The following is an 8,920-nucleotide window of genomic DNA, read 5'->3' as shown; positions in this document are numbered from 1 at the left end:
AAAAAAAAAACCACCCCAGCTAACCGAAAATAAACAGTCCAGATCCGCACCCTACTTGAGTCTACAACAGTAATCTCCCAGTCCAGTCTATCATATACAGTAATGCTGCCTCTTCTCAAGTCCACAACTGGGTCCTTGATCGCCCCCGGAGTTCAAAGTGATCTTCACAAAGGGGGGCCCAGCCCAGCCTCTGCCGGCCCCTGACGGCCACAGACTGCCCGCCCTTTGCCCGGGCTTGGCCCAGCGCCCGCACGTGCGCGTCCCGCGTGGCGGGAAGGGCAAATCGCTTTTAAATATTCCAGTTACAGGGGGGAGGGGCGAGGTGTCCGGTACCCCGCAGCGTCCTGGTCCTTGTAGTGCTCTCGGGCCCCCACAGACACAACAGCGGCAATGCGAAGCGTCTCCCGCATTGTTAATAAACGCTACTATCTGGCTCATTATTGTGATGCAGTATCCAAGGAAACAGACGCTCTTCTAGGGTTCTATGTAAACAGATGTAAACTGTTCAGCGCCATATTTGAAATCCCATTGAGGCATTGTAGTGTTTTGTTGTAAATAAAGGATAGTCCTGTAGTCAAGTCATGTATAAGTACGTTGAAGGTTTATTCATAGGTACAGCTTCAGATAAGTTACTGGAAGATGTAAAGTCCAGGTGATGCCCCACCAGGAGCAGCCTCCCTGCTGCTCAGCCTGCTCACTCCAACTGACACTCACAACCTCACCAGGCACCCATGCATTCCACAACATCATCAATCATCCAACATACCAGACATCTCCAAGCACACTAACTCTCATTCTGGCTGAGCAGGAGGGAAGAGATACATAGGCAAAGGGGAAAGGCAAACAGTAGATCATAACACATCCCCTACCTAAGGAAACCAAAACACAATAAAAGCAAATGAAAGTTCATAAGGCAATCAAGATAGAAAATACATTAGATTATAAAAGATGCATGAAAAGACAATGAGCAAATGAATCAAGACATAACAAACAAATGAAATGCATGACAATTCATTAAGTCAACGAATTGAATTCACACACCAAAAATCACAAAAAATCAAAATGAAAGAGTTTCAAGAAAAGCATCAGGCTTAAACAATACTAGAATATTCAAATCAAACATCACAAAGGTAAAACCAGAGAAGCCTCATTAGACTCATATCAAGGTAAACGCAGAAGCTTCGTAAGACTCATATCAAGGTAAACGCAGAAGCCTCGTAAGACTCATAACAAGGTAAATGTAGAGAAGCTTCATAAGAAGATGTCTTCTCTATCTCTTAACACAGTCCAAACAGGGAAAAACCTTTCATCCACACAATCCAAACAGTGAGGGAAACCGACAAACTCATGTCAACCAAATACCACAAATCAGAGGTAACACAGAGAAGATTCGTAAGAAGGTGTCTACTCTTAACGCAGTCCAAACAATGAAGGAATCCTTTCACTCACATTGGTGACACACTAATGTCAACCAATAACAACAATCAGTGGTAAACCAAGGGTTAAGTGAAAGCTAAGGGTAGGTAGTCTACCCCTAAACTCAGGGTCCAAATAGTGAGAGAGACCTTACACTCACACAAAGTATATTGACTACTACACACACAAACGTAACCAGGAACACTACACACTCACCTTCCGTTTTCCATACAATAGCAAAATCAAAGACAAACCACAACTCAAAAGAATGACATTCACATCATAACAAAAACATAAATGAGACATTCAAGTTAGTAAAATAGACACAGCAACCGGTGAGCGATATCTCACCCGAGATCTCCACCCAATGAGAAGCTAGTGTCCAAAGTCCAGTGTCTTCCATGCATTTCAGAGCATGAAAACTTAAACTGACCACCCCGAACTTCAGTGGTTTGCAAGAAATGCATTTAAGCTTCCACAAACACTGTGCAAACATCAATAGAACAAAATGGTCACATGGTGGTAGGCAACACGAGTGAACTCCATGCTTGGAAAGATTGATTCACCACGCTGAACCTCAGTGAGTTGCCAAAGCTTTTTTCTGATCTTCACAGTGTCCCCGATGAGCCTGTGGTAAAACTCTGCCTCATTCAACTGGAAGTCGTTTGTTCACAAATATTGCTCTGCAACACTATAACTCTGAATTTTCAAAAAGACTTCGGTGGAGCGTACCTCATAGAAACTCCAACTCTTCATCAAACGCGAAAGGCAACAGCAGAGCACCGAAAACAAAGATGAGTGCAAACAACGTTCGCACAATAAATCACCAACCACCACTTACTTGTTAGCAAAAAAGGCCACTTTATTAAGACAGGTGCCAAATCATAACTTTTGCAATGCAATAACTTTCCACAGTTTGTCCTCAAATCACCCCAAACCTAACCCCCAATGTAAAAACCCTACCCCTAAACAGAATCCCGACCCCTGTGTGCATTTTCCCCTACTTCTCATTTCCTGATCACGTGACTGCTCCCCCCCCTCCCCCGTTGGAGGATAGGCTAACCCGCTCAAGGCTGCCCACCCCCCCAGCAAAAACCCCGCCTACCCAGGACACTGTACAGCCTGAAAAACAAAACACAAGAAAAAACCTGTCTTACCGTGGCAAAAGGAAAAGAACGTCGGTGTCATGCCAACACCAGGAAAAATTGTTGAAGAAAACAATGCTAATAAACCAGAGGGTGGGTGGGTGGGACAAAAAGAGTAAACCAGCCCCTCCTCCCCGCTCCCGAGGGCCCAGTGATTTTCCCGCCCCTGCCTCCCCCTACTTATTACCTTCGGCGCGCCTCGCGCCCCTAATCAACCCTCTACCCTGGCACCTGGGTGGCCGCTCCATTGTGCGAAGCCACCCAGGGGGAGACCTGGCTCGCGCCCTGCACCCCCTGGGTCCCCCCTCGCACAATAAATCACCAACCACCACTTACTTGTTAGCAAAAAAGGCCACTTTATTAAGACAGGTGCCAAATCATAACTTTTGCAATGCAATAACTTTCCACAGTTTGTCCTCAAATCACCCCAAACCTAACCCCCAATGTAAAAACCCTACCCCTAAACAGAATCCCGACCCCTGTGTGCATTTTCCCCTACTTCTCATTTCCTGATCACGTGACTGCTCCCCCCCCTCCCCCGTTGGAGGATAGGCTAACCCGCTCAAGGCTGCCCACCCCCCCAGCAAAAACCCCGCCATCCAGGAAAACCCACAGAGTTTTCCTGCCCCACCCCGCAACTTAGTGGTCGTGCGCAAACCCTTTTCAAGCGCACCATATTTGTTCCTTCCAGATTTTTGCAATCAAATCCCGCAACTCCAGCAGGTAATATGCTTGCCCCATTGTAGATAAATGTACCCCATCCTCCCGAAACATATACCCTTCCGTGCATTTAATGTTGGGGTGAGCTAGGACCTGCACCCCATGACCCTCACAAAAATGTCTCATAGTGCGATTAACCTTTCGTCTCGCTTTTTCCATTGCTGCATGATGCCGTGCTCCTCTCCAGTGCAACCTTGTAATGAACTCCGTCCAAATCAACTGAGTGCTCTCCCAGGTAGCCCGGAGGACTTCCAAATCCTGTTTCATCAACTTTATTAATGACAGCCCTGACAAATCAACGAGGTCATTTTCACCCAAATGAAGAATGAGCAAATGTGGCGGTCCCCTTCCAGAGCACATCGTGGCCAGCAGCGGAAACAAACCCCCCCAACGCATTCCCCCTTTTCCTTTCCATACCACCTCGTGGTTGGCACTGCACAGTCCAAGGGAACGCCCACACATCTGCTGTTCGGCATAGATTGCAGCCCATTTAACGAAGGAGTGTCCTACTATCCATGTCGATTTTTTCAAACTTACGGGCCCCGGAGCCAGACCTAGACAGAAAAACAATGATTAACCAAAGAAAAAAGAGAAACTATGCAGAGACTTTCCGCACATATTTCTCACAACATTTGGACTTCCACCTCCCAATACGGCGTATGTCTGCCCAGGACCACCCCAACCTGGCCGCCTCTGTAGCCGCCCCGATCCGGAAAGAGTGTGTCCCAAAACATAAAGGGTTTTCCCCTAAAAGAAGAAGTACCTTTCTCATGACCGCTAGCAACTGAGCCACTAAAATAGGCTGCCCCGAGGCGTGGCAAAACACAAGCCCCATGGCCAAACCACTAGAAGTCTTGAAACTTTCCCATTCCCCTACCGGGCAGCACAAACCATCCTCACTACGGTTTAAGAAAACCCATTTACCCCTGCCCAGCTGATCCGTCTTTGACATTCTCAACCACAGGCTCAACCTGTGCCCCTCAATAAATACCTCATCACTGCGGATACCTGTCCTATTACGCAGCCCAAGCAGTTCAGAGGCTCTGAAAGCCCCAAAAAACAACCATAAGAAACATAATCTAAACAGCCTGCACTCAGACTCATCGTAACATACCAAAGGTAACTGCCCCAGCAGTCCCTGCAGCAAATCATAAGTTATCGCCCTGCGTAACTGTTTTGTCCCCGCCTGCACCCTGCTTAAGCCTTTGAGGACCCTTTTCACCAACACCCCCTGAACCAAATCCCTCCCCCACCACAATTGCCCGTAAAAAGAAACCCCCGCCAACTTGCCAGAAATGGTAGTATGCGAGAGGCCTTTGTCAATCAAGTGTAACACAAAACCTAGTACCAGCTGAGCATCGGTCCAACTCCCCCTCTTCTCAGCACACAGGTTACCATAGCTCAAGAACTCTCTCCACGCCTGCTGATAACTCCGTCGTGTAGAAGCCGCTATGGAGTTTTCCACAAAAGCGGCAAGTCTCAATCCCCCCACTCCCAGACACACTGCGGGATTGGCGTCTTGTTGTGTTCCGCCCCAGGAGCCAGCCTGCGAAACCTCGCCCACTGTAAACGAGACAGAGAGTCTGCTATACTGTTATGCACACCCGGGATATGACGCGCCTTAAACACAACATTGAGCTGTAAACATTTGAGCATAAAAGCGCGCAGCAAGCGTAAAACTCTCAAATCCCTGGCTTTCTGCTGGTTAATCAACTGAACCACCGTTAAATTGTCAACGTGGAAAAGCACTGAACGATTCTGAAACTCATCGCCCCAGACATATAGAGCAACCAAAAGTGGAAAAAACTCAAGAAAAGCAATACTGCGCCCTTGCGACATCCAATGCCGTGGCCAACTCTCAGCGCACCAGCGGCCCTCCCAGAATACACCAAATCCATGCGCGCCAGATGCATCCGAGTAGATCTGCACTTGCCAAATCATGTCTTCGTCCGCAAAAAACAAAGACACCCCATTAAACTCTGCTAGAAATGTCAACCATATAGCCAGATCAGCCCTCGTAGCCGCTGAAATACGCACTCTGTGGTGAGGAAGAAAAGCCCCAGACATAGCCATGCCCAACCTCCTGCAAAATGTCCTCCCAGCCCGGACAACCCTGCATGCAAAGTTTAGATAACCCAACAGCTTCTGCACCTTCCTGAGCTCCAACTTGCGCTCATCAATCACAGATGACAAAAATGCAGTGATTTCTTGAACTTTCTCCGCTGGTAACCTTGCTACCGTTGCAATGGTGTCTATTTCAATACCCAGAAAAACCATCGTCGTGTTGGGACCCTCTGTCTTATCCGGGGCCAATGGCACACCCAGCTCCTGCGCCAGCGTCTGAAAAGCCCGCAGAGCTCCCTGGCACTGACCTGTACCTTGAACTCCAATGAAAAGAAAATCATCTAAATAATGACAAATGAGGGCATGTCCAGTAACCTGGGTGAAGCGCCACTGCAGAAATGAGCTGAAAAGCTCAAAGAGGGCACAAGAGATAGAGCAGCCCATAGGAAGCATTCGATCTACATAAAAGGCTCCCTGCATCTGCATCCCCAAAAGTTCAAAATCAGAAGGATGAATGGGTAACAGCCTAAAAGCAGATTGGATATCACTCTTGGCCAATTGCGCCTCCCTCCCTGCCGATCTAACCAAACGCAAGGCATCATCCACCGAAGCGTATGACACACAGGCATCGTCGGGCGAGATGAAATCATTAATGGATGCGCCCTCAGGCCATGACAGGTGGTGTATCATACGGAATTCCCCAGCTTTCTTTTTAGGGACCACCCCCAGTGGAGATACAATCAAATTGGGCATTGGACAGTTGGAAAAAGGACCAACAACTCTTCCGGCTTCTACTTCACCCTGCAACTTCAGCTGAACCACCTGTGGCAACTCCTTAGCTGACTTCAAATTATCAGACCACCTACCCAGTCTAGGCCCCTGGTAACCTATCTTGAAGCCTTCCTTGAAACCCCAAGAAAGCCTACTGGCGGCCTCAACATCAGGGTACTCCTGCAACCATTGCCCCAGAACCTCCACCTTAACCGGAGTAGGACCCCTTTCCTGCAAACTGGACAGCATTGCCCCTTCCCCTCTGTCCCCTCCCCATGTCACTGAACTTCTGGCCGGCGAAGCATTGCGTGAGGGGATGCCTTCCACCACACTGGGAACACTCATGTTTATATCGGCAAAACTGCCTATTGCAGAAACCCCTGTTGAAATTCCAACAGGCTCCAAAAATAGGGGTCTGACCTCTGCCACCAAACCCCGCCCCAGGCTGGGCGGGACGAGCGGGAAAGGGCCGATAGGATATAGGTAAACCACTAGCCGTGTGCGTAGTAGCAGGCGGCTGAGAAGACGCCATCCATTGAAGCCACAGTTCGGAATCCACATCACCCCAAGGTCTGTCCTGAGACACACTTAAACGGGCTCTAAACTCCTCGTCATAAGACAGCCACGCAAAACCCCCAAAGTAACTCTGAGCCTTCCGAATAATATCCATGTATTTGAAAATCGCTACCGCCCTATCTGGGTATTTTTCACAATATACACTGGCATATATCAGGAAAGCAGACGACCAGTTCTCAATATTCTTAGGCACCCTGGGACGCCTCGCCAGCTCCCACTCCTCCTCCTTGGAGCCCTCCTTTGCCTGAATGTCACGGTGCAACAGTTTAAAAACATCCACAAACTCATGTCTCCAAATCCTGTTTTTAGTCTTGTCAGATAGATGTGAGCCCAACGGCATGGCAATCCCCATATACGGCAATTTCTTGTGGATATTTTTATCTTCCTCCACCACCTCCGGGACCCCTTTACCTTTCTCCAGAAGAGGCTGAGACCCAGGGACGGGGGCAACCCCCCCCCTTCCCCACACCCAAGGAGGAACCTTGCTGCTCAGACACTGTCTTGTCCCCCAAAGTATCTCCCCCAGTCCCAATAGACCTGGTCGCTTTTGGTGGTTGACCCCCTTGTTGCCAAACCGACCACCACCCCGTAGTACCTGAAGGCAAAGGAGCTGGTCGAAGAGTGTTGACGGGCCATGCTGCTTGCGTGCGACTGGTATCCTCCAGAGCCTGGTCCGTTGCATTGTCCGCACTAGACGTCTGCAAAAAACTAAGCACATTTGGTTGCCCCACAAAACCCCTCTTCCCCCTCACAGGCTGCGCCTGGTGTGCCCCACAAGCCCCATCCCCGTCCCGCAATTCCCCTTCCTCCAATTCATCACTGTCCAAATTCAAAGGACCCAAGACACCAAAATCACCAGCAGGTGCCCCATTGTCCCCCGTCCCCTCCAGAAAACCCCCTCTCCCAAACCCCAAACGTTGCTGAACAGTCCCTCTAGTGGAGGGGTGCCCTCGCTGGGAAGGGCAATCCGCTCCAGATCGCCCCCCCTCAGTAGGCCCCCCAGACAGAGCCACAGCGTGCTCCATCCGCCTCGTGCGCTTGCCGGCCGCAAACCGTGTGGCTAAAACCGGCATATCTTCCTGTAAGCCGCTCAAACCAATACGTTCCTTTCCAATCGACTGAACCCCCTGACCCTCCAAACTGCCACCCCTCCCAACGCCCGAAGCCGCAGCCCCGTGCACCCAGATCCACTGACCATCACGTGGCGCCGGTAACCCTCTAGCGTGAAACCCCTCTAAGTTGGAAAACTGTGCTGCGCGCCCTAACGTGGAGCTCGGGCCCTGAAAAGCTGCCTGGCCAGTAGAGTCACCAGTACTAACAAGGGGGGAAGCGCCAAGTAGCTCAGGAGAACTGGCAGACGATGACGCAAAAAACCGGCCCCTCCGGCGCACTCTGCCGCCCCAACGCGCCGTCACTCACTTGAACTGGACCCGTCACCCCTGTGCCCATGGCCCCAGACACCCTCCTGGGTGTCACCACCACTGTACTCTTCCTTAAGGGGCAGTCGGTAGGCACCTCCGGGGGAAAAACAACAGGCAGGGACGTCGCAGGGCTCAACAGAAATGTCTGCCCATTCAATTGCACCAACTGTGAGCTGTTATGCCACGATAAATCAACTGACCCTATAACTGGGGTGGTGGCGTGCCTCTGAGCCGGCCCAGGGACCTGCAAAACCTCCATACTCTTCCCCCGCCCCTCACTCCTGGCACGCCCAGCTGGACCACCGGCCCTGCAACCGGCTCTCCTCCCACGCAGCCCGGCCTTCGAGAGGGACCGCCCCCTCCTTCCTCCCACTGCTGTCCGCCTGGGGCCCACAACCAGCCGTGCAGGAGCACATACCTGCGCCTCTTCAGCCGCCTCCTCCGACGGGCCTGCCTGCGCCTCAGGGTCCCCGAACTGGGCCGGTTCCGGCGCCCCCACCGGACACATCGCGACCTCCTCCACCGCGTCGGGCCCCGGGGATAGACAGGCCGCCACCGCTCGAGCGACGCCCCTCCTGGCCTTACGGGGTGCGAGGTCCAAGCCCACCCATGCCTGGCCAGCCACGCCAGGCTTCAAAAGGTCACTCCTGCCGGCTTCGTGCAGAACCCGTAACGCCTCCCGCACCGCCTCCTGTGACGCCATGACGCCTACGCAAAACTACGGGAAGCGCGAGGCAACAAAAAGAGTAAACCAGCCCCTCCTCCCCGCTCCCGAGGGCCCAGTGATTTTCCCGCCCCTGCCTCCCC

The 8,920-nt window shown here is 51.3% G+C and overlaps 1 long non-coding RNA gene across 1 annotated transcript; it reads right to left on the bottom strand.

Moving 5' to 3' along the window:
- Positions 1 to 3,525: 3,525 nt before the first annotated feature.
- LOC146816499 (uncharacterized) lies at positions 3,526 to 7,445 on the bottom strand. Its single transcript, XR_014962452.1, has 3 exons — positions 7,288 to 7,445; positions 4,677 to 4,844; positions 3,526 to 3,835 (listed from the first exon to the last, which is right to left on the bottom strand). It is a non-coding gene; the product is annotated as an uncharacterized LOC146816499 (long non-coding RNA).
- Positions 7,446 to 8,920: the final 1,475 nt, after the last annotated feature.

The sequence above is a fragment of the Triturus cristatus genome, chromosome 6 (assembly GCF_964204655.1).
Source record: "Triturus cristatus chromosome 6, aTriCri1.1, whole genome shotgun sequence".
Classification (NCBI taxonomy): Eukaryota; Metazoa; Chordata; class Amphibia; order Caudata; family Salamandridae; genus Triturus; species Triturus cristatus.
This window is presented reverse-complemented; position numbering and strand designations above follow the sequence as displayed.